The 26604-nt window shown below is 44.6% G+C and overlaps 1 protein-coding gene across 1 annotated transcript in view; it reads left to right on the top strand.

Annotated features, from left to right (window-relative positions):
• The window catches only part of LOC126272401 (retinal homeobox protein Rx1-like), a 343405-nt gene that overhangs the window by 299336 nt on the left and 17465 nt on the right, over positions 1 to 26604 (top strand). The window lies entirely within an intron of this gene.

Raw genomic sequence — 26604 nt, 5'->3', positions numbered from 1 at the left:
ACTGGTAAACATTTATGTCATAAGAATCACCCTAAACATCCCACGGACGCAACGAAGGGAGCATGAGAGCGGTGTCGTGCACGCTCAGCTTCAAATGCTCCCAGAATCGTTCGCGTATAATATTTTGGGGGATAATAGACCCACCTGGTCAGCCGAGAGCGCTAACGCGCTGCCATCTGGACTCCACGCTCTCCTGACCTCAACCCTCTTGACTTTCATTTATGGGGGCATTTGAAAGCTCTTATCCACGCAAACGCGGTACCAAATGTAGAGACTCTTCGTGTTCGTATTGTGGACGGCTGTGATACACTACGCCATTCTCCAGGGCTGCATCAGCGCATCAGGGATTCCGTGCGACGGAGGGTGGATGCATGTATCCTCGCTAACGGAGGACATTTTGAACATTTCCTGTAACAAAGTGTTTGAAGTCACGCTGGTACGTTCTGTTGCTGTGTTGTTTCCATTCCATGATTAATGTGATTTGAAGAGAAATAATAAAATGAGCTCTAACATGGAAAGTAAGCGTTTCCGGACACATTTCCACATAACATACTTTCTTTCTTTGCGTGTGAGGAATGTTTCCTGAAATAACGTGCACGTAAACGCACATTAGTGGATTTGGAGCAACAAGGAAACTGTTTAACGGCATAATACGTACAACGAGTCTGCAAATTTTTTAGAGTTTTTTTTTATTGTTTTATTTCGGCAGCGCGACGACAAATGCTGGTTTGCCTGAGCCAGCCGGTAAGTGCGCAGTCCTGGCAAACGGTTGGCCGGCCTGCCCCCTGGCGTTCCCGGTCATCGGAGAACCGACGTGCGCGGTCTTTGTCTAAGTGATAATAACCGGCGCGCGGGCCCAAAGCCGGCACATCTTTTTTAATTGCCGCCGTTTGACAGCGCAGTTAATTTGGAAGCCGGCGGTCGGGGGAGGGGAAGGGAGTAGAGTCGCGAATGGGGGAGGGGGGGAGGGGAGGTTGACGCGACGTGACGTCAGCGGCCAGAGCCGCGGCGACGCATATCGAGCGCGAGCCGCGGTGGCGCGCGCTTGTTTTGCTGCATTTCTCGCCGGCCACACCTGTACCCACATCAAAAGCAGCATCGGCCGGCCGACCCCTCCCTAATTGAGTCGATGTATTGCCGCCTGGAAACTCAACCTCCGTCCACTTCGCCCCCACCCCTTTTCGGTGCAGGCGCACGCTCTGCGTGGCGCAGTTTATTTAAAGCTTACACCAGCCCTCTTAAGAGGGGACCCTACGTCACCTGGGCGCCAGCGCTTCCCAACCCTTGCAGCAAAATCGCTCCCCGCCAGTTACTGACCCTATCTCCCCTTTCCTCTTCTGCTTTTTTTTTCCCTTGCTCACCTTTTCTCCGCACAGAAAAAGAAGAGTAGGAAGGGAACGCCTTGCGCACAATATAATCTACCCCCGGTCTCGCACTCTCTCGCAAACAGAGCGACACAAAGGCGTAATGATGTCGGGGATGATAGCGTAATGGCCGGCTGTCCGCCCGCGTCCCGTCTGCGCCATTGAGGCCCGTTCCCCTCGCGCGCCCCGCGGGTTAATAACCCTCCCATTGACGGCTAATGAAGACCTTCGGCGCCAATATCGCAGTCGAGCGCCGGCAGACGCCGCCAAGGCGTGGGTCGCGCGCGCGGCTGCATTTCACGGCTGATAAGCCGGCCAAACTGCCTCCCGCTGGGCGACGAGAATTAAAAGCGCCGACAGCGGTGCGCGTCGGCGACAGCGGGTCAGGCCCCTGACGTCCCGTAATGCGATAATGCCGCGCGTCGCCCACTGCGCGATTGTTGTCCAGTCCGGTGCAGCCGGCCGCACGGCTAATGTTATTCTTCCGCCAGTAATGGCTCGGAGGGCGAGGTTCGAGGAGAGCAACTGTGATTATGCAGTTATTATTCGCCGTAATGGGATTCGTAATCACGTGAAACTGCTGCCGCAGCTGTCGCAGTCCGCTGTCATTGTCTCCCGCTTTAATCGCATTTTATCTCCTGTTCTATCAAGGAGGTAGGGGTGCTGGTCTATTTTACTAGAAAATATGAAAGAAACAGTACTGTGACGTAACTGACTCCTATTGTGGGGACTCTCTTAACCCTCCCCCCCCCCCCCACACAAACACTCACAAGCGCAAGTACATATACACTGTGGAGATAAACACCCTGATAACAATAAGTGATTTCGTAATTCCGTTGCCACAGGGCGGTGGCATTCAACGTGCGCCGTACTGACTTTGTCTCCACGGCGCTGCTGGATGCTCAGAAACAGAATTACGAAACTGCAGCAGGGCGTGGACCAGTGGTTGTCAAACTGCAGCCCGCTGATCGCATTCGGCCCGAATAAAGTATTCGAGCGGCCCACGGTTCTTGGTCTATTTTCTAATACCGTAGCAAAAATGTTCAAATTTGTGTGAAATCTTATGGGACTTAACTGCTAAGGTCATCAGTCCCTAAGCTTACACACTACTTAAACTAAATTATCGCAAGGACGAACACACACACCAACGCCGGAGGGAGGACTCGAACCTCCGCCGGGACCAGCCGCACAGTCCATGACTGCAGCGCCCGAGACCGCTCGGCTAATCCCGCGCGGCAATACCGTAGCAACTAATACCCTAGTAACTAACAGCCAAATTCAAAAACGTCATCCGACGTTAAGGATTTCTTACGAGTGTAGTTCTTATGCTTAGTAGCAAACAAAAATACTTACAGAGGCAGTAACATTTTAAGATGTCTTTAATTTTAATTGACGTTCGTGAGTTCGGCTGTGAGCTAAGTAAAGTTGCCACTTACTTCAGAGTCAGAGAGTAAGTGCAGCCAGTGCATGGTTAGAGGATGTGAGAGCAGGGAATGTCTTATTGTTTCTTTTCCAGTACAGCAGACTAACACTGCAGACTAACGCGTCTTCGTGACTCGTACCGATTGGCCATTATGATCCAAATTTCGACACGGAAATAACGTGCATTCGTGAATGCGCATTATAAAGACGATAATCTGCAAATGCAGTAACATATTATCTCGAATTGTGGTGCGTACGGTATGGTGTAGTGCTTAGCATCTGTGGCTGTAGTTGCCAATTCAAACCCAAAAACGCCCTAATTATTTCTTCTTTAATTTTTATCACTTGTAGAAGGTCCTGAAAGACTTTAAGTTTGTAACGTTTGTATTTTCTAGAATTTTCGATGTCTGTATAAATACCTGCGCTCTGTGTCGAGAGGTTAGTTCCGTTCTGAGGCTACATTGGTGTTATTAATAAATATGCTTTCAGTACTTAGCGTTGTACTTCGTTGCCGACATTACCTACGGATCTCGACTTGACTGTGGTTTCGACATTACAATACTGTACTATAAATGGCAAGGAATATGAAATTAAATTAAGACTCTTCTAATACAACGCAATGAAAAGATGACATTCAAAAGATTTAGTTAACATTTGTGAACGTGTCTCATACGGCACGATGCATTCAAATATAAATATAGCCGGCCGTTGGTGGCCGAGCGGTTCTAGGCGCTTCAGTGTGGAACCGCGCGACTGCTACGGTCGCAGGTTCGAATCCTGCCTCGGGCATGGATGTGTGTGATGTCCTTAGGTTGTTTAGGTTTAAGTAGTTCTAAGTTCTAGGGGGACTGATGACCTGAGATGTTAAGTCCCACAGTACTCAGAGCCATTTGAACCATATAAATATAATTACTATTTTTAATAATATTATACCCATTCACATAGACAACACAACAGCACTTCGTCAGGCAATTATTGCGTCACAATATTGGAGTCTCTGGGGGCCGCAGCAATCGAGAAACAAACAACAGTGGACATGAAGCCCCCCGAATTACCCTGAGTTTTAACGATCAATAGTTCCTTGTGGGGGGGGGGGGGGGGGGGGGGCGGTGATCAACTTTTCCCGTAATTTAGCTAGTCTATGGATGGTCATAACATATTAATGTATGTGCGTTACCAACTGGCAGCAACGTCGGAACATACGAGACCGGAAGTACCACTCACAGTGGCAGTATTGGCACTGAGCGAGATGGCGCAGCCAGCCGCTGTGGTCTCGCGGTTAAGGCGCTCACTCCGGAGCCGCGCGACTGCTACTGTCCCAGGCATGGATGTGTGTGATGTCCTTAGGTTGGTTAGGTTTAAGTAGTTCTAAGTTCTAGGGGACTGATGACCTAAGATGTTAAGTGCCTTAATACTCAGAGCCATTTTTTTTAGATGGCGCAGTGGTTAGCACACATTCAGGAAAACGACGGGTCAAACCCGCGTCCGTTCATCTTGATTTAGGTTCTCCTTACTTCCCCCAAATTGTTTCAGGCAAATCCCGGGATCGATGTGTTGAAAGGGCACGGCCGATTTTCTCCCCCATCATTACTCAATCCGAGGCTATGCTCCGTCTCTCATGACCTCGTAGTCGAAGGGACGTTAAACACTAATCTCCTAACACGCGATCTAGTGTTTACGTAAAAATGTTTGACGACCACGCGTGTAGACTATCATAAGTAAGCGCAGACTTTGCATTGCGTAGCTATCAGGCGTTACCTTATTTCGATCGCTTTGTTTACATATACGATTAGTGTCCCCCTTGATTCCCGTAGAAATTGGTAGCGATGAACCGTCTAAGAAACAAAGTGAGGATATATAAAGCGCCACGCAATTACGGAACATTTTTGTTCTATGTAGTTATCCTCCTGTCGATTTCTTAAAAATAAACAGCATTTATATCAAAGTTGAAACTGTCAATGTTTCATTCCGGTTTTCCTCGCAAATGGTTGATTTGTAACGTGAAACAGAGGGACGTTGTAGTAACTATAAAAAGAAAACAGTAAATATTTATCATATAGCGCTAGAAAACGCAACTTACTCAAGAAAAGGTAAACAAAAAAAACACACACACACAAAACAAAAACATATCAACTATCGCTTTAATACATGGGCGAACATATATAAACATGTTTCTGTTATCCATAAATAACTTTAACACATATCAATAGTAACAGAAAGCTCTTGGCTATGATCATGATGAAGAATGTTCTACTGAGTAGAAAATAAGAACAATAATTATGTAGATATTTATGTTTGTGCATGTAAACCGTATTTGCATCCGAAGTAATTGATTTAGTTACATAAAAATGCAGAAGTTATGTGGTCAACTAATTTATATTAAAATAGGTTTAACTTATTTTTATATATATGTTTTAGTTTGTACGGATATAGAATACACAGTGAACTAATGCTGAACGATGTGCAATTCTAATTGTGTCCAAAACGAACAAACAAAAACCAAAGAGAAATCGTGAGTTCCCAGTTTCTCTCTCACACATACATTTGTGTTTCTTTCCCTACTAATGCTACCAACACTGCCGATTATACGTACTGTTCAAAAACTACTAAACCATAGTTTTGTAGAGAGCAGTTCTTACGAGAAACGATCGAGCTTGGTCATACCGATACATGTGCCTCAATGCGATATCCGCGACTTCAGCTCGCTCCAGCGTCAATTCGCGGCAACAGGTAATGCGCGCGGGCTACCGTAGACACTACACACGAGTTCCCAGAATGGGCAAGGATAAATTACCTGCGATAGCTGTAAGCTATCCTCACACATTTAAACTGCTGCTTTGTTTTCACATTACTTTTGTGCTACTTTGTCACTTCGATATCTTTAAATATTTACCGTGATCAGTGACCCTACCACTATTGCCTCTCTAATTCTTTATTGCCAGCTCTAAAAATGATTCTTGCACCAAATATTTTGCAAATAGCCCTTGGAATTTAGGATCTTACAGTCAGTTCTGACTTAGTGTCTGAGTTTGTGTCTAGTGTGTCTTCCGGTTTACTCTTTTCAAGTTTGGCGTATTCATCATGATTTATACGTTGTGGTTCGAATCGTCAAATGGATCAAGAAGTCTAGTATCTCATTTAAAGATTCCAAGTGTGTCATAGGCCAACTAATACATTCATTTGTCTCAGGATCTTAAGTAACTGCATCTGCTATTACTTATTTATAGGTCTCGCGGTTCTAGGCGCGCAGTCCGGAACCGTGCGACTGCTACGGTCGCAGGTTCGAATCCTGCCTCGGGCATGGATGTGTGTGATGTCCTTAGGTTAGTTAGGTTTAAGTAGTTCTAAGTTCTAGGGGACTGATGACCACAGCAGTTGAGTCCCATAGTGCTCAGAGCCATTTGAACCATTTGAACTTATTTATACGTTACAGTCCATACTCTTCAACAACACTACCATTTTTCATTGAGCTAGAGCATCATTTTTCTAGATAATTAAAGTTTTGTTCACTTTCATATATTGCAGTAGCTCTTCACTTTCCTCCTATAGCTATTTCCACCCTACCAGTTCGTGCGACAGGCACAAAATGCTTTACCATGGATCTCGTTAGCCGAGTTTCAATCGTGAGTAGACTGTTTCAACCGCTGTATTTCTGATATTTATTCTATTCGTAACTACCCCATCTCTTGTCACGCAGTTTACTAGTTGCATTCTAGATGCCTAAACACAATGTTTTTGCCTCATTCAGTTTTAGGCTCGTAATTGTTACTACGTTTGACTTGGGGGCACAACTGGAATCGTCCCACTTCCGCCTCTCGTGGAGTGCGGACGTGTTTATGCATAGCTCTGTGCACGCGAGTTCGTGTGCCGCCGAGATCGCAACGATTAGAGAACGTTCCGCTCTGCAAGTTGCTGGGGACGCCATTTGTTCCTAACTTTTGTCGCAATAGGTTTTTGAGTCAAAGCACCAATTAAGTCTTTGCAGTGGCTCTATCAGAGATTATAAAAAATGACAAAGTGAAACTTGCGTTTGATAGAGGATTCATAATCATTTGTAACTATTCGGGGAATTCGAAAATATACGAAGGAAGAGTTCTATTTAAGGTATCATTGACGAGGAAGTGATAAGAGACGGAACACAAGCTCAGATTAGGCAACTGTCCTAGCGTTCACCTTTAGCATTTTAGGGAAATCACGGAAAACCTAAATCTGGATACCCTATGGGTATTTGAAGTAACGCTCTCGGTAAATTCAAATTTATTTATATTTAATTATCTCAGTTGCACTGCTACCAGGAACGACAATACGTTGGTAATAATATAGGTTGATAACATGGTGATAAACAGAACGAAAATCAAACGGGAATATAGCTTCTGATTCGACAGTTGCAAATTAAGACTCGACCGAAGGAAATGTAACAGTTCGAACCCGAGAGCATGGAATGTATTTTGACACCTAGATAGATCTGTATTTGTAGCCAGGCTAGAACGCTGTAGTAACGAAAATGAAGACTACGTACTCTCGATGCTGCAAGATTTATGTTCTTTTTCACGAGAAAAGAAACTGAAAGTTTATCAAACTAGTAATTTCCGGGATTCTGGAAGTAATGACATCAGAAGCTGTACGGTTTACCAAATTATGCTATAAATTTAAAAAAAAACATCGAATTTTCGATGTTAATGTTATTTATTTATGACTATTTTTGACCCCTAAGCTCATTATCAAATCATCCACTAAGGCATACAGTGCCATCCATTACGACAGCTACACGGCTGTTCATTTTAGTTAAACACATCATTGTAAGGTAGTGCAGGTCTGAACTTCACTCACCAAAATCACAGCGAGCATCCGGACACTTAAGAAGAAGAGTCTGGATATTTATATTTTTTAACTTCTGGATGGTACCTGCAATCAAACTATGATGCTGAAATGCCTCAAATATATTTGGAAACTTACAGAATGTGTTCTACTGTATCGGCGTTTTGAAGTTTCAGGTTTTGAGGGGGAATTACATAGTCAGCTTCGACGTACAGGGAAATCTGAATATACGAAAGAGTTCTTGTTTTGCATTAACGGGAAATACAGAGTGTCAAAAAAACACAAAAGCAATTGTGTGTTTACAGTGCATTTGAAAGATTTGCGAAAGTCAAAAGTAAATTAAAAAATTACGCAGAAGGATATGTTGACCTGGAAAAAGTGTTGATATAAAAAAATTTGTAATGTGAGAAAGAAGTTTCTCACCAAAACACTCTAGGATCATTCTCAGATGGCCACCATCGTCTTCTTCAGAAGCAACTCACTGTCGTGGATGCTGATGAAAGCTGTGTATGGTGATGATTGTATCAACATCAGTAATGTGCAACATCAGGTTGTTTGGGCTCGTACTGAAGCAAACGGTGGTACTAACCTCAGCATGAGTGCTAGAGCTCGGAGTGGACGAATCGGGCTGATGAACCTATCCGAGTAAATCGTCAGATAACACAGACACAGTTCTGAGGTAAATGTATCACGAGGGTGTGCACAGGCCAGCATTACAGAAACTGTGTGCATGGTGGGCGCCTCGGATGCTCACTTTTGACGTGAAACGCAGAAAACCGTTAAACGTGAGGGTGATGTGACACGTGATTAATGGCGTGTTCACTATTGTGACCCCGAAAACAAAGGAGCATCAATGAAATTCTGCCTCAAAGGATGACGGATGCAAAAAGAGTTCAAGACCAAGACGTCAGCAGGCAAAGTAATGTTCACAGTGTTCAGGGACGTTCATTGTGTGGTACATTTTGAATTCATGCCTCAAGGCAACACCATAAACTCTGCAAGGTACTCAAGACCCTTAGAAAACTGAAATCACGAATTCGAAGAGTTCTCCACGCACAGAACACCCTCTCTTTCAGCACACACGAGCCCTGCAACATCTGGTTCACTGTCATCGGTTATCCTCCATACAGTCTCAACTTGGCCCCATCCGTTTTTCACTGTATCCAAAACTTTCATTAAAAAAAAACTGGAAAAATTCGCTTTGACAGTGACGAAGCGGTGCAACCAGAGGTGATGTTCTGGCTCCGTCAACGAAGTCATTCTACAGTGATGGTATTAAGAAAGTGGTCTCTTACTGGGAGAAACGTGTTCCTCGACAGGATGACTATGTTGAGGAATGAAGACGTGCACATGAAGAACAAAGATGTAGAATGTGGAGGGGAAAATCGCAGAGTAATGAAATTTCTGGAATATATTTAACTACATATTTAAGTGACTGACATTGTAAGATCACAGGTTAATGTAAGTGCGAGATAAGACTTTGGAAATGTGAAATGCTGGTGATCGAGCAGGCCAAGGCAGCATGTCGGCACTCTGTAGCGCATGTTGTGTTATCACGGTGGTATGTTGGGGAGCGCTGGAAAACACCCCCTCGAATGTTGTTCGTGAATGGCAGTACAACAGATCGAATGACCAGACTGACGTACCGATTTACAGTCTGGGTGTGCCACATAACCACGAGCGTGCACGAAGTTGCACCCCAGACCATAGGTTCAGTTGTACGTCCTCTGTATCTAGCATGCAGACAGGTTGGGTGTACGTTCTCAACTGGTCTCCTTCGACCGAACAAACGGCCATCACTAGCACCGAGACAGAACTAGATTTCATCAGAAAACGCAACAGACCACCACCATGTCCTCCAATGAACTCTCGCTTGACACCACTGAAGTCGGAAAAGGCCGTGGTTTGGGGTCAGTGGAATTGAGGCTGCACGGCATCTGCCTCGGAGCTGTCCTTGAAGTAACTGTTGCGTGACTGTGGTGTCATTGCTGCTCCAACTGCTGCTGCAGAGGAAGAACGATGCACCAGAGCCATGCACTGAACACGATGGTCTTCACTCTCGGTAGCGTCACGTGACCGTTGGGAATCGGGGCACCTGGCGACCGTAGATTCCCATGACTACCACTGTCTTTCTGCAGTATCGCAGAAGGGAGATCCAGCTTCTCATAGCCCTATTACATCAACTCGTTCAAACTCAATGAGATGCTGATATTGTGGTCTTTGTCTCCTTAAAGGCATTCTTGACTAACATCAAGTAACCACGTCCAATCTCAAACTTAGCTAACGCTCACGACCGTTACAACGTATATTTCAAGTAAACCTTACTTGCATCCCCGTAGTGGAGTTACTAGTGCCACTCTTCTGCGATTGGCGCGAAATCCGAGCAGACGTCACCTTTCAGGTGTGGAAACAGGCGTATCAAGTTTCGTTTAAGTCGCAAAACTCCTTGGTGTTGCGGTTTTTCCGTCACTGTATTTGTTAACGGCTTGATACGATTTATTTGCAGTGCACAAGTCACCAAAAACCTGCTCTTTCGATAAGGTGTAGATGAGGACGGCTGCGAGGCAGCTGTTGGAAGTTCGCTACCGCCACTTCTCTCTCTCTCTCTCTCTCTCTCTCTCTCTCTCTCTCTCTCTCTCTCTCTCCACCGAGTTCCCCCACTCCGTGTCGACTGCCTGTGTGCTGGAAGGCGGCGGGGTCTGGCGTATCCTTGCAAGGCGCGCTAATTAATTTGTCGTCGTCAGTCATTTCGCCGGCGATTACTCCTGCCAGCGCCAAGGCGAGTGCGTTCAGCCGCAGCCGCCCGCCGCCTAATTGAAATTGGAATTACCACGACGTTAGTAGTGCGCAAGCGTTGAATTAACAGTCCCATTAAAGACGGCCTAGTGTTGGCACACGGAACTACGCGAACTCATTAAAGAGCCGCTTTTGTCTGCCGCTCATAATGAGCTGTTAGTAGAGATTAGCTCCGAAACGAGCTTTATTTGCCAGGAAATTTCTAACTGACATCCTTGTTTATACGGCGTGGAGATTATGGAAGCCGGGTGGCGTAATCAAGGCACTATGTGGTGGGGATGGGGTTGGAAAGCGGTGAAAGGGGCCAAAAGGGCGGCTAGGATCTGCCTGAAGATGACGACGGCGCGGGTGTCGGGACGTCTGCGGCGCGAAATGCTGCCGAGGGGAGGAGTTGGTTTCTCTCAAGCACACCATTCTATAGCTGAAGGTCTGGTGGGATACAGGCCATCTTGTATTTACATATTTATATTACTCATACTAAAAAGGAAGTACTATCCTGACGTTGTGTTAAGTGTTATTTAAGATCTCTGGACAAATGTACGAGTCGGCTGCTGTGGCCGAGCGGTTCTAGGCGCTTCAGTCCGGAACCGCGCTGCTGCTACGGTCGCAGGTTCGAATCCTGCCTCGGGCATGGATGTGTGTGATGTCTTTAGGTTAGTTAGGTTTAAGTAGTTCTAAGTCTAAGGGAATGATGACCTCAGATGTTAAGTCCCATAGTGCTTAGAGCCATTTGAACCATTTTTTGAACCAATGTAAGTTGGTCGGTCAAGTAGAACCTTGACAGTCAACCTGTCCGTACCTGAGAGAAACTGTAGACTAGAAAAGACGCACTGAACCTTTGTGGAATACCTTTAACAGAACTATGCCAATATGATGTGCAGAGTGACACTTGCGAGACGGGCAGTTTTTAAATAATCAATACTCGGTCAATTTTAAAATTAATACATATTTACTTACAATAAATCAAAGCTCATTACTTGCCAATTTCATGTTGGCCAGACTTATAAAAATAGTGTCGTCGAGGTGATTCATTTCGAATACACCATTCAAGTCTCTTCACCAAATCCCCCATCACATCGACCAGTGTCTTTGCACGGACGGCAGCAATTTCTTGAATCATTGCACTCTTCAACTGGTCCAAATTTCGTGGATTGTGGTTATTGGCACGACTCTTAAGGACTCCCCCCCCCCCCCACACACACACACACAAACACACACACACACACACACACACACACACACACACACACACACACACACACAGAAGAAAGCCAGAACCAATAAGTGTGGAGATCTCGTGCCAGAACGTGAGACAATCTGGCCAGGAAATATGTCAGAGAACTGACGTTGAATCGTTCGCGGTTTGTGATGTATCGCTATCATGCTGGATCGAAAAATCTTTTAGAGGCACAAAGACATGACTGACATTAAATCCTAGTGGGCGTTGATTTAAATGGGGGAAGTTGAAAATTTGTGCCAGACTGGGATTCAAATGCAGGTACCGTGCTTACTTGGCAGGTGTGCTCGTGTCTGCGGCATCTCGTCATACCCAAATTCTCAACTTACCCACACTCTGCTTGTGTCCAGATGGAGCAGTACGCAGCGCATCTGCCTAGTGAGGTGGAGACCTGGGTTTGAATCACGGTCTGGCACAAATTTGCAGTTTCCGCATTGATTTAAATCAATGCCCACTAGCAGCTAGTGTCCGTCATGACTTTGTGCCTCTAAAAGATGTCAGGCACATCTTTTTGTCTTGCTTCATAATGGCTGCGGGATCAAAATGTATCTGTCCTTTCCGACATGTCCAAAAGAACAGACACCATATATGTCTTTTAACGGGAATCTTCGTCCTCTCAATTCTGGTTTCAAGAACGTTCCAAGCATATGAATGAACCGAACCAAATTAACCGTGACTGTCGCCTCATTTTCTTCAAAAAATTACTGTTCAGTAACGTCGAATAAACCAAAAGCACACTAAACTGTGACTATTTGAGAGCGTAAGGTTCGCTAGTGAATAAGGTGTGGATGCTCAGGAGACCAATAACTCTGGTTTTGTTTCTTGACGGTCTTGCGTAAATGAAAATGAGCTTCATCGGTCATCGAGAAAATCACATTATCACATAAAATCACTTGCTTTCTGCAAGCAAAGGCTTCACGTACAGCAAAATCAGCTGGCTGCAGTTTTGCACATTAAGAAGTCTGAACGGATGGAATTTTAATGTATAAAAAATTCTTCTAAATGATTCATGGTTGATTGCTAGTCATTAGTATGACGTCTAGCTGAGCGTCAGCTGGCCCGAGTGGCAAGGCAGTTCGAGGCCCTTCAGTTTGGAACCGCGCGACCGCTACAGTCGCAGGTTCGAATCCTGCCTCGGTCTTGGATGTGTGTGATGTCCTTAGGTTTAAGTAGTTCTAAGTTCTAGGGGACTGATGACCTCAGCTGTTAAGTCCCATAGTGCTCAGAGCCATTTGAACCATTTCTGAGCTGAGCTTCCTGGGCCTCTGACTGTCGCTTCCCTTACCCTAGAAACATCTCCTGGCGTCGTTTCACTACATCTCGGGCCTGTACGCTTCTTATCCATTATATTACCACTTGATCTGAAGTGTTCCACACATCTGAGAATTGTTTTAAGACTCGGAACAACTCCACGTCAACTGAGATTTAACTGTACATGAAACATCCACTGCATCGCTGTAACAGACTCACCATTCTAACTAATCTGCCCTAGCTGAGCAAACTATGTTGCAAATCCCACTGCTCCATTGTAACTGAAACGTCATTTTGTGTGAAGAAGAATGACTGCCCCCCCCCCCCCCCCCTCCTCACGATCTTCTCTCACCACCGCACTCTCAGTATTACTCAGTTGAAAGCGATCCATTTTCCATGTGTCACCCTGTATATTCTGACGTTTCACTTACTCTAAAGGAAAACTGAAAAATACACTAAATATACGCTAAAGGAAATTCTCGAAATCCTTAAACACATGACAGAAAATTACAGCACAGTTTTAAAAGACCAAACACAATTTCAAGATATTTTATTGTCCTTACAAATTTCATTTATTTCCAATGTTTAAATATATGCAATCAATTCGGACAATAAAAATTATTGTACAACCATTGACTGGATTTTCTCCAAAAAAGGCAATATTTCAATTTTGCAAAACATAGTTTTCTTTTATTGTTTTGATGAAAAGTGCAATGAGAGAACAGAATGATAACTTAACTTCATTTTTCATTTTATTAAATGTAACAACTTCTTCACAACATAAAAAATACTTTGTTTTTAATTTTGTATTAAATGTAAAGATATCTATTTTACCTTTAAAAAGATAATACATTCATTAGTAAGATTATGTATTTCATCATTTTATGTGTATCATCTAATCAGTAATACATGTGGAAGTCGCACGTCATTCTATCTGTGGTTGTGACATTCATTTATCACCCGACGTTGGCCTAGTAAATAATTTTCAGCAGAACATCAGGAAAGTGTTTGCGTTACAGTTTCATTGACATTTTCTGTCAAACACCGGCAGAAAATGCAGTTAATGTTATTCACTTTACAAGTAAGTATGCTCTTGTTAGGCACTGACGCACTGTATCCAGCGGGCGAATGTTACTTTGTGCTGAACGATGTTATCTGTTCAGGTGTTATACTTCATATAACCAATTTTTCGTGATAAGCATAAATATCCGTATCAGCTAACTGTATACTTGAGCTGTACAGTAGTATGTCGTGTAATTAAACTTGATCCTCAGGACAGGTGAAAGAACACGTTGGCTACTGTACTACTTGAATGTAACTGCTTCAAAACGTCAAATTCTGAATTCTACGAATCTTCCGTAAATCACGTCTCTATTGAGAGGACAAAAATAAACATTAATAACTGCTTGAAAAAGTGAACCCATAGCATTAATTTTAATGTTTTTGGTGATAGTGTTCAATTCTTAACTGATGTTGCTGACGAGGAAGAACTCTAAAGCGTCTCACTTCTCCTTGCTGTTACTACAACAGCAACATTTTCGAACTAATACTCTCACCGTCTAATCTTTCTTTGCTAAGTTACGTAACAACTATAACAAACAAATATCAACAGAGTTAAATACATTTTTCATTGGCGATTTCTAGAAAAAATGTAATTACAGAAAATAAAAACACACCTCTAGTGGAAGCAAATTGTTCACAAACATGCCACGTGGCTCGCTGGAAGGATACAAAGATGATGATGGTGATGATGAGAATACATTTCTTCTTCTTGTTTTTGGTGATGGAATAAGAAGGTGCACACCTACTAAGATGCTGTGTAATCGTGTACTAAATAGTCTTAAATTATTCGTTAAGGGCTGATAATTGTTAACTAACGCCAGAATTTTTTCCTTTTGTGATTAAAGTAAAATAACTTCAACAATTTCTTGTTCTTATATGATCTTCTACTTTCTCTTTTCCTTTCATTTTTAGTTACGGCAATACCATATGAGCTGACTGACAGATTCTTATGCTCTCTTGAAAGGGTCACAGTGATCTTTTTGTGACCTCTCCAAAGCGTCAAGTCTGTATTTATATTGTGTAGTGCAGCGTTTTGTGTTGTGTTGTTACCTATCACTATGGAATGAAAGAGATAAAGAGGGTAGATCTAGCCGCCGGCGCATTTCCTACTGGTTTCGCCACGTTCAATTCAACCACATGAGCTCTCACCTGCTACTGAAACTTTCAAAGTCGCTTAGTTTCGCCATGAATTGACTGGACTGTCTGCACAGCACATAACAGACAAACAAGTCTGCTATGCGTTGGCATGTCTGACTGTCTCCGTGATTTTAGAAAAAAAATGATGTCGAAATTTTATGTTCGGCGTCGGGCACGGGTGAAAGTTTCAGACGTGCTTTTGCTCTATGTTCTTTTGCTGCAAAACAGATTTAGAATGTAAAATGGAAAAAGTCAGATTATACAGGGTGTCCTACCTATCTCTGTGACCTCATATATTATGCAGTTGGCCAGGGATACATCTATGTCAGGGGCTCATAAAATGGTCAGCAATGCACAATCTATAAAAGAAAACAAACATCACTTCCAACATAAAGTTAGTTCTTTTTGAATGAGGCATGTATATTATTTATACCGAAATGAAAACTAGATCTACAGTTAGTGATGACATACTTGGCCTCACTATTCTAAATCTCATACTTTCTTTAATACTTAGACTTTAAGAGGTGGCAAAGGCCCCACAGTCCCTGTTGTAATGCGTTGAACAAGGGTTGTCTACAGCAGGCTTCAGGACAGTGCAGCCAACCCCCTAGTCGAAGTATTTCACTAATTATACCTCTAGTTTTGATTTCGGTAGAAAAAAAACGTACATGTGCCATTTAAATAAATGCAACTTCGTGTTGAAATTGAATTTTGTTTACTTTTATGACCTGTGCATTCCTGCCCATTGTATAACCCCCTGACATTTCTCATTCCTTGCCCTTTGCATTCTTCACATTCTGTTTCGTTTCGGAATTGTATGAAGTCGCAGAGTCATGGTTCAAATGGCTCTGAGCACTATGGGACTTAACTGTTGAGGTCATCAAGTCCCCTACAACATAGAACTACTTAAACCTAACTAACCTAAGGACATCACACACATCCATGCCCGAGGCAGGATTCGAACCTGCGACCGTAGCGATCGCGCGGTTCCAGACTGAAGCGCCTAGAAACGCTCGGCTACTCCGGCCGGCTGCGCAGAGCCATGTGGGACACTTTATACACAATTAGAATTATATTAGTACCTTCAGCTGCTGACGGGAGTTGATATATACCAACGGGGACAGATGAAAATGTGTGTCCCGACCGGGACTCGAACCCGGGATCTCCTGCTTCCTTGGCAGACTCTCTATCCATCTGAGCCACCGAGGGCATAGAGAGTAGTGCGCCTGCAGGGACTATCTCTCGCACGCCTCCCTCGAGACCCACATTCTCACCTTGTATGTCCACACACTTCATTCGTAGAGTCGCACCCCAACACACTCATTATTCGTGGAAGACATTCTTACCAAGTCCCGTAAGATTTCGGGGAATATGTGTGCATCTGCACAGAAGAAGAAGGTCATGGCCGGTATTGCTAGAACTATATACTTATATAGATATGGTGTCTGTTCTTTCGGACATGTCGGAACAGACACCATATAACCTTATACATACGGGGGTTTGCACGCCAACGAAAAACGAAACTAACTATTGTGTAATTATAAAAAGTTGATTTGGCTGAATGGCTACATTTCTCAAAGCCAAAATAATTTTAAAATATGAATCATTTTACTATATTCTGTTGATGACTGTAACACAGCACTCATCAGCAGTCTCAGGTGTCGTCACTCAGTGGAATACTGGGTTAGTCTTATGATCAACAACGCTATGCCAGAAACTCATCTCCCTATTTGGGGCTTATATCGATTCTTTATCAGCTCTTAGATTCGAATCGGCTGCCTTCTAGTGGCGTTCCACCGGATTTATGTGTTAGCATCCTCGGCTACGGAGAGGAATACCGCATCCAAACGACATACACTAGTGACCATTAAAATTACATCACGAGCAAGGAAGGAATAACACGAAATATTGTTGTGCACATGGTATAGTTGGAGGAATACGCGATAAAATTTGTAGGTGATATGCGGGTATACAAAGTGTAATATTTAGTTCACAGAACTGCCCCTCTGGCAGAAACAATAGCTCTATCCTGAATAGGCATCGAGTCCAACTAGCCGCGCGGGGTCAGCCGAGCGGTCTGGGCGCTGCAGTCATGGACTGTGCGACTGGTTCAGACGGAGGTTCGAGCTCTCCTTAGGATAATTTAGGTTAAGTAGTGCGCAAGCTTAGGGACTAATGACTTTAGCTGTTAAGCCCCATAAGTTTTCACACACATTTTTGTGTCCAACTAGGCTTGGATGAGAGACAAGAGTGTGTCATTCCACGCCGATTCCATTCTATGGCAGAAGTCATGAGTCATAGGATCTCGAGAGCGGTGCCGTGCCACTATCAGGTCAGTACATGTCCAGATTTTCCAACTGATGAAAGATCTGAAGTCCATGGTAACCAGGGCAATTGCGTAACACCGGCTGTATTGAGGCAGGTCAGGACATAATGGGCAAGGTGTGGTCTTGCATTGCTTTGTTCACGGCAATGTTACAGAGAGCTTAAAATATCAGAAATGGAACTCCTGATGACCATAATACCGGCTGTATGAAGCAAAGGAGATCGCGTGATGAGGCACCCTCTACCATTATGCCACCTGCTGGACACGTATTAGAATGACTAATACAATATGACCAGTCTTGTTCTCCTTGAAGCCTCCACAGATGGAGACGTCTATCGTGGCGCTGCAAGCACATCGTAGTGCCACTTCTTCGTCGTTGCAAGCACCACCGTAGGCCCGCCTCACTCTGCTAGGAAAGCTTCGACAATGGTCGTCGTACTGACATTTTGTAGTGCTCGATACTTTGTTGCGTTGTCTGCATGGATATGTGGTTGCTGCAAATAAGCACATTTCGTGATTCGAGGTACAGGGTAACAATTATTGAACTATATGAAAAAACATAAATTCGTTACAAACTACGCCGTGTACACACTTTATTCAACATGTAAACGTAACTACAGATATTAGGATGTAGTTTATGACGTGTTCGATGTGCCTGCCATCCTTAGTGATGATGTGGCGCAGACAAGTAGCGAAATTATGCACGACCCGCTGAAGTGTCGGAACATCGATGCTGTCGATGATGTGCGGAATGGCTGTTTTCAGCACAGCAATGGTATTGGGGTTATTGCTGTAAACCTCGTCTTTAATATAGCCACACAAAAAGGAGTCGCATGTGTTCACATCCTGAGAATATGGCGGCCAATCGAGGCCTATGCCAGTGACCTCTGGGTACCCCAGATCCAGAATGCTCTTCCCAATGTGCTCCTCCAGGACATCAAACGCTCTCCTGCTTCGATGGGGTCGAACTCAGTCTTGCATGAACCACATCTCGTCGAAATTAGGGTCACTTTGGATAATGGGGATAAAATCATCATCTAAAACCTGCACGTACCATTTGGTAGTCACCGTGCCATGAAGGAATATCACAACGATTATTTAGTGGGTGAAGAGACTTCCCGATCGCGAAAAGAGGTTTCTCAGTCCCCCAAATTCGCCAAGTTTGCTTACTGACGAACCCATCTAAATAAAAATGGGCTTCGTCGCTAAGCCAAACCATATTCACATCAAAATCCTGTTCGTCAACACTGTGGACAATAGTTGGCGAGACACAACCGCTGTTCTACGGTTCTGGTGCTTAATGGCTGACGGGTTTGAATGTTGTATGGGAAGAGATGAAGGTCTTCAATAACAATTTGTCGCACTGTCTCCCTGTTGATCCCCACCTGTTGTGCAACTCGCTTGATCGATTCCGTGGAGATGGTTTGAAACACAGCTCGTGTCTTCTCGATGTTTTCAGGCGTTTTCGACCTTTTTTGGACGACAGACATTTCCAACACTGTCATCACGAACACTACCCGTTCTTTCAAACACGCGAATCAAGTTCTTGATTGTTAGCACGCTTGGACCGGTTGTCTTCAGTTTGCACTCGGTCTCAAACTTCCTTTGAGCCGCAGTTGGTCTGTTACTGGTCCCATACTAGGCCTTCACAAGCGCTATAGCTCAGGCACGGTGTACCGTGACATTTTCACGCGCAGACGGCCGGCAACAACAAGGCGCATGCGCATTTGCACCCCCCCCCCCCCCCGGCCAACTGTGCAGTTTAAAAGTCATAACGCAGACCGTTCAGAAGTTATGACGATTTTATTTCATATAGTTCAATAATTGTCACCATGTATGTGACATTGCTGTGCAGTTGTGCTCAATACAGCAAACAATACATCTGTACTCTCGGGCGCTAGGCACTTGGCATTCTGTATGGTCCTCCTGAGCCCATCGATTCCATATTCGTGGGATCCTTATCGGTACTGGGAGCAATACCACGAATCAGTAAACGACAGTGTCTATAGGCCACAATTCTGCCGTGGTCTAACTCTGTCGCATACTGGTGGACTTGTTATCATACGAAGTATAAAACTATCTTCTCGATAAAAAAAACAGCATTCACATTCGCTATATGAATGTATCTAATCTTTCCTAATGTACGCATTGGAGTTGGTTTTACTTCTGTCTGCCTAGTGTGGCTTCACTGAAATGCAAATCGTTTGTATATCCAGGGATGTTTACACTTCATGCCACTTTGACATTTTGTGATTCTGCCTTCACGGTATTGAAATTTTAATGACTAATAGCGTTTTTAAACAGCTTTATTCAAATAAAATTTGTGTATCGAGAACTCTGTTCTTTCAGACTGGCGCTGCGCCATTTTTCCCGTTTGTAATTCAGAAGTTAAGCTCGTCTGGGACAGTCTTCCATATTCCAAAGGATGTGCGTGTGACTGTTCAGCTCGTCCTTAATAATATGCCGTTTTGCCTACAAATATTTCGCATGTATCATATTCGAGGAAAACTACTGCACGTCTGTGACAGTTAGTGACTGTTCTTTCAGCAACAGAGAAGCAGTGAACTAAAATTTAGCTTGGCTACGGACAAAGTGGTGCCTCCGTAGTAATTTAGTTGGTTAGCTTACGTTGGTGACTGCAATGAAGAGGATTCCTCTCAGTGTCGCCACGCGTGTTCAGAGGCTCAGTGACCAATTAAACGTTGTGTGTGGCTATCAGTGCAGCGACGGGCTGGGCGGGATACGGCGTGTCCGGGCCGGGACAAAGATGTGGCGGGGTGGCTGTATTGATTGGGTTATCGGCTCCCCTCCTCTTCCTCCTCTCCTCCCCCCCCCCCCCCCTCCCCGCGGGGCTTCATTTCCGGAGCAGGCGCCTTCCGTCTTGCTGACAGCGGCGCCAGGCGACCCGCTCGTTCCTCAGCGTCGCCGTACTTATTGGATCTCCTGCCGCCACCGATGGAGCATTGCGCGTCACGAAACCCAAAGTATTGGCCACTTCACAAATTGTTTCGTGGCTACCGTCACTGACCTCTAACATCGACCACGACTTACGTGAGTAATTCCCTAAAGCCGTGGTCACACGATACGAGGCAGATACCGTTGACGTTTACAAGGAAGGGATTCTCATCCGGCCGGCAATTGTGACCGAGCGGTTCTAGGCGCTTCAGTCTGGAACCGCGCGACCGCTACGCTCGCAGGTTCGAATGCTGCCTTTAGATTAGTTAGATTTAAGTAGTTCTAAGTTCTAAGGGATTGGTGACCTCAGATGTCAAGTCCCATAGTGGTCAGAGCAATTTGAACCATTTGATTCTCGTCATCACGAGAGACAGTGCCACATGCTCACGGGACGAACTCATTAACGTGATTTTACGCTCTCAGAGCCCTTCATCGGGCGTTGTCGGCTTTATTTGGCTGACAAACAATACCGTTTGTTCTCGAATATGACGACGCGTAAAATTCCTACGTTTGCTCCAGTAAAACAAACATTTTCTCCCTTGCTCGTAAGCTGGTCTTGTCTGTGGTATACTTAAATAAAAACTTCAATAGCCGTGAACATGTAATAAGACAGTAAGAATATCAACGTGGAATAGTCTACGAAATCGAACAAACTCACTCCTGACAGAAAGTGCACTTATATTTACATAACATCAAATATTATATAACTTATTCCTACTTAATTTCATAAGAAAGTCCCAAAAGCTTATGGAAGACGTGAAAGTGAAAAAGAGGTATAGCGGCACTCGAACTTTCTATCCACTGTACTGTAACGTGTCGCTACTTACTAATTACGCTATATTCAAGCTCTGTAGTCAACCACCTCGAATTTTGCGTTAAGGTCTTCCAAGGGCCGGGTCGCCAATATGTTACTGATATTTAATTATGAAAATTCTTCACAAGAACGACCCGTTTTTCTCGAATCTTCAGTGCGTCGTTGCCTTAAAACGACGTATTTTCATAACGCGCGAGCTGTAACGCGAAATTAATTAAATACGAAAATTCTTTAACCACCAATAAGACATTCACCACAATTTTATTATTACAAATCGTACCAATAACAGCCGGCCGCTGTGACCGAGCGGTTCTAGGCGCTTCAGTCTGGAACCGCGCGACCGCTACGCTCGCAGGTTCCATAGTGCTTAAGGCCATTTTTCGTACCAATAACAACGCGTCCTCGAGAAGCTGATTGTGCAGGTGCTTAGAAACAGCATATATTCATAGGGTGTTAAGTATAACATAAAACCCACCGAATATGTGCTTCAATTAAAAACGAAAAATACATTACGGTGTTTCGCAAATTCTATGATATAGGGAGTGTTCATGCTTCGTATTGGTTCTTACGTTGCCGATATACCGCAAAACATATTTCGTGTTTCACGTGACGAAATGGCTCCTCAACATGAAATAGCAGCATAGGACGTCACAAAACTTGTAGAGCGCCACGTCCCGTGTGACAAAGTCTTAAGAATGTACTCTTGAACTTATTTTTCCTCGTTTCTTCTTCTTCTTCTTTTTCTTCTTCTTCTCCTAATCTCAAGGAGTACCTTATTCCTCTGTTGCAGTCACATAGAAAAGTGCTCCCGGTAGAGGAGCTGACAATGGCTGTAGTGGAGCTTCATTGGAAGTGACCACCGCGCAGTATGGACTGCACTGTTCTCCAGCTGAAGCCTATGCACAAATGTACCTTGCGTAGCTTGTAAGCCACAGTTGTCGAGTTGGCAAACGAACGTATTAACAACAAATAACTCAACAAATACAGACGTTCAAAGTTAGTCGTTTCTCACACAAACAAAGGACCAAGCAAAACCAAAGAGGATCAACAAAGCGCTGCCAGAAGGATGTACATAAATTGTACATAAAAATAAAATATAATAGAATGGGGTAAAAAGTGCAACGTAATGGACAATGTTGCTTTCTTCGATACTGGTAGTGTAAAATAAGGAACAGGTTACGAGGAAATTATGTGTCAGTATCCTGTAACCTGTTTGGCAATATTACCTAAAAACGAAAATTCCTTCTCCTGCCTTGTCTTGCTGAAGTGGTGAAGGCTTGGGAAATACCCGTAGCTCCCTCCTTGTTTATTCTCTTCATTCAGCAGTCCTAATAAGATTCTTGTTTCCTCGTTTCTCTCTTTCAAAAATATTGATTGGCTCTCTGACTCCGTCAAAATAGGCCTTGTAAGGACCGACGGTAAAGATCGACCGCCATGTCATCCTCCACCGATAGGCGTCACTGGATTCGGATGTGGAGTGGCACGTGGTCAGCACACCGCTCCCTCGGCTGTTGTCAGTTTTCGTGACCGGAACCGCTACTTCTTAGTCAAGTAGGCCCTCAATAGGCCTCAAAGGGCACGACAACACTTCCGTGATCTAACGTAACGGTGCCTCCAAAAAATTAATGGTGTTGCATATAGTCACGAGTGCCTGATTATGAAGTGTTGTTCTTGCATCTGTGAGGTCTGTTCAAAAAATTCCAGAACTTCGCACACAATATTTTTCTACCCTTTCCTCTTACTTATTGTGCATGGTGTCCTTAGAACTACTATTCTCCACAACTGAAACGCCGCTCCCAACGCCGTTTCCACTTACGGAAGCAGTTTTGGTACGTCTCTTGCTGGACCGCGCTAAGAGCCGTCTGCGAATTTTCTTTTATCTCGTCTATCGTTGCAAATCTTCGTTCTTTCAACGGGGTTTTCAGTTTTGCAAATAAATAAAGTCCACAGGGCCCAAGTCTGGAGAGTACGAAGGATGAGGCAGCACAGTGATTTCGTTTTTTGCGCAACAGTCACGCACACATAGAGATGAATGTGCGGGTGCGTTATGGTTTTGGAAAGAGCCATGAATTGTCTCGCCACATTTCAGGCCGTTTCTATCTCACGTTTGTCTCAAGCATCGCAACACGTCCCGATCGCACCATCGATTAACAGTTTGTCCCTGCTGCTGAATTGGTGATGAACTATTCCGTCAAAGAAAACTATCAGCACGGCTTTAACGGTTCACCTGATCCAAGGATATTTTTTGGTTTTGGAGAATCTTTCCCGATCCATTGTGAAGAATGAACCTTGGTCTCAATTTCATAAACGTAGACCGACGTCTTATCACCAGTTATGATTCTCTTAAGGAACATTTCATTCTCATTTGCGCGATCCAAAAGCGCTTCACAAATTTCGAGGTGAAATTCTTTCTGGACTTGATTCATGAGCCGTGGGTTAAACTTGGCGGCAACACGATGCACTGCCGAGCGGTTCCAGGCGCTTCAGTCCGGAACCGCGCGACTGCTACGGTCGCAGGTTCGAATCCTGCCTCGGGCATGGATGTGTGTGATGTCCTTAGGTTAGTTAGGTTTAATTAGTTCTAAGTTCTAGGCGACTGATGATGTCAGAAGTTAAGTCGCCTAGTGCTCAGAGCCTGTGAACCATTTTGATACGCCCGGGCATTGAGTCAAACAGAGGTTGGATGGCGTGAACAGATACAGCTGCCCATGCAGCTTTAACACGATACCACAGTTCATCAAGAGTAGTGACTGGCGTATTGTGACGAGCCAGTTGCTCGGCCACCATTTACCAGACGTTTTCAATTGGTGAGAGATCTGGAAAATGTGCTGACCAGGGCAGCAGTTGAACATTTTCTGTATCCATAAAGGCCTGTACAGGACCTGCAACATGCGGTCATTCATTATACTGCTGAAATGTAGGGTTTCTCAGGGATCGAATGAAGGGTAGAGCCAAGGGTTGTAACACATCTGAAATGTAACATCCACTGTTCAAAGCGCCGTCAATGAGAACAAGAGATGACCGAGACGTTTAACCAATGGCACCCCATACCATCACGCCGGGTGATACGCTTGTATGGCGATGACAAATACACGCTTCCAATGTGCGTTCACCGCGATGTCGCCAAACACGGATGCGACCATCATGATTCTGTAAACAGAACATGGATTTATCTGGAAAAATGACTTTTAGCCATTCGTGCATCCAGGTCCGTCGTTGAGTATACCATCGCAGGCGCTGCTGTCTGTGATGCAGCGTCAAGGGTAACCGCAGCCATGGTGTCCGAGCTGATAGTCCATGCTGCTGCATACGTGGTCGAATTGTTCGTGCAGATGGTTATTATCTTGCAAACGTCCCCATCTGTTGACTCAGGGATCGAGACGTAGCTGCACGATCCGTTACAGCCATGAGGATAAGATGTCTGTCATCTCGACTGCTAGAGGCCGTTGGGATCCAGCACGGGATTCCGTATTACCCTCCTGAACCAACCGATTCCATATTCTGCTAACCGTCATTGGATCTCGACCAACGCGAGCAGCAATGTCGCCATACGATAAACCGCAATTGCGATAGGCTACAATCCGACCTTTATCAAAGTCGGAAACGCGATGATACGTATTTCTCCTCCTTACACAAGGCATCACAACAACATTTCACCAGGTAACGCCGGTCAATTGCTGTTTGTGTATGATAAATGTGTTGGAAACTTTCCTCATGTCAGCTCGTTGTAGGTGTAGTGTGAATGCTCTGAAAAGCTAATCATTTCCATATCACAGCATCTTCTTCCTGTCGGTTAGATTTCGCGTCTGTAGCACGCCCTGTTCGTGGTGTAGTAATTTTAATGGCCAGTAGTGTAATTTAGTATCTGGAAGATAGCTGTAACATTTACAAGAAGATATATGTAAAAGTATGAATGCTTCTAAGAAAAGTTTTTTTTTTGTGACGGGACTTCTTTGGATCAGTGCGTAGACGCTTACGATACTTTCACAACAGTTCGTTTATTTGTGAGAAACTCCTGAACATTCGAAGATAATTGTGGAACATGTTCGTTGGAAGCACTCTTGCTTAGAACACAATGTGCGCGGAATGAGAGCTGCTGGTTGTACCTTGGCGACGCAGCTAAGGAAGCCCACGACGGAAGAGCGGCGAAGCGTCGCTCGCCCGGCGTCGCCAGCTCTGACCCCGCGGTAAAGACATTAGCCCTACTGTTGTCGTTGTTTAAAGCTGCTCCGCTGGCGGCAGCCGGCCGTAAAAGTACTCCGCCGTCCTAATTTGTTTTAAAGTGTAACGTTTTCAACTTAATAATGCCGCGGCGCGCTGCGCCCAGTAACGAGCTTATTAATAAATCTTGTATTCACCTTTTTGATGTCAGCGTCGCACGCAACGTTTTCCAAGTTTAATCTCGAGCGTTTCCTACCTTATTATTCTCATTTTATATTTTTTGATGAGACATTAAGAGTTATAATGCGCAGAAAATGTTGTTTTCGTAGCAATCACGGGCGGCTTAACGGAGCAGGTAATGACACGGTTATACAGCGTTGGACCTTTTATTCCGGCGAAGGTAACTGACTTTTTTTTTTACGCCGCATTGCGAAAACTGAAGGGGAGGGGGGCGGGTATGGGACGGGGAGGGGGAAGGGGGGAGGGGGGATGGAGGCAGAGCGAATCTCAGAGAGAGGAGACGTTATTAAATCTTCGTCAATTCTCATATGAAACTCATTTTCAGACAAGTTTATGTTTTTAAAAAGCCGCCAGAGGGCGACATTTACGGGGAGGAGATTAAAGAAAATTGAAACGAGCCTGAAATTTCCTGCGTTATACTTTTTTCTTTTTTGTCGTAAAAAACACGGCACAGGAACTGCTCTGGCGAAGATAGGGTGGAACAGCGAGGGTTGACGGGAGGGTGAGATTTCATATTGGTAACTTGTTTATCGGCTCTCTTTTTGAAGTCTGGTGCTGAAGGAACATGGCGGCGGACGCGGTGTTACAGAAAAAAAGGAGGCGCGGGGGCTAGGGCTGGAGGACAAGGCGGAGGGGGGTTAAGAGGGACGGAGACAGACTGGAGGAGCAGCAATAGGAGGAGGCAAAGTTGCGTGTCTTGTGTTCACAATGTAGTTATTGGTGTTGGCGCGCTGCGTTCCGTCCCTCTGGCGAAAAACTGAGGGCGCGCAGGGCCGCCTCGGCTCCCCCTTTTTTACGATGCAGGCTGCTGGCGCAATCTTTAACGGAGAAAAGTTTCCCCTTTATTAGATTTTCCCAATTTGGGACAGCTTCAGCAAGCCATTACCCACCTCGAAGAATCGCGCCAAATTGTCAATTAACGTATCAGTTCAAAACCAATTTGGCAGAGTTGGCGAGGCGCCGAGCCGCGTCTGGTGAACACTCTGGCCCTCGTAGTGTGGCAACAACCACGCTCCCCCCT

This window comes from Schistocerca gregaria, chromosome 5 (assembly GCF_023897955.1).
Source record: "Schistocerca gregaria isolate iqSchGreg1 chromosome 5, iqSchGreg1.2, whole genome shotgun sequence".
NCBI classification, from domain to species: domain Eukaryota; kingdom Metazoa; phylum Arthropoda; class Insecta; order Orthoptera; family Acrididae; genus Schistocerca; species Schistocerca gregaria.
Note: the sequence above shows the minus strand (reverse complement) of the source record. Positions and strands in the feature narration are given on the sequence as shown.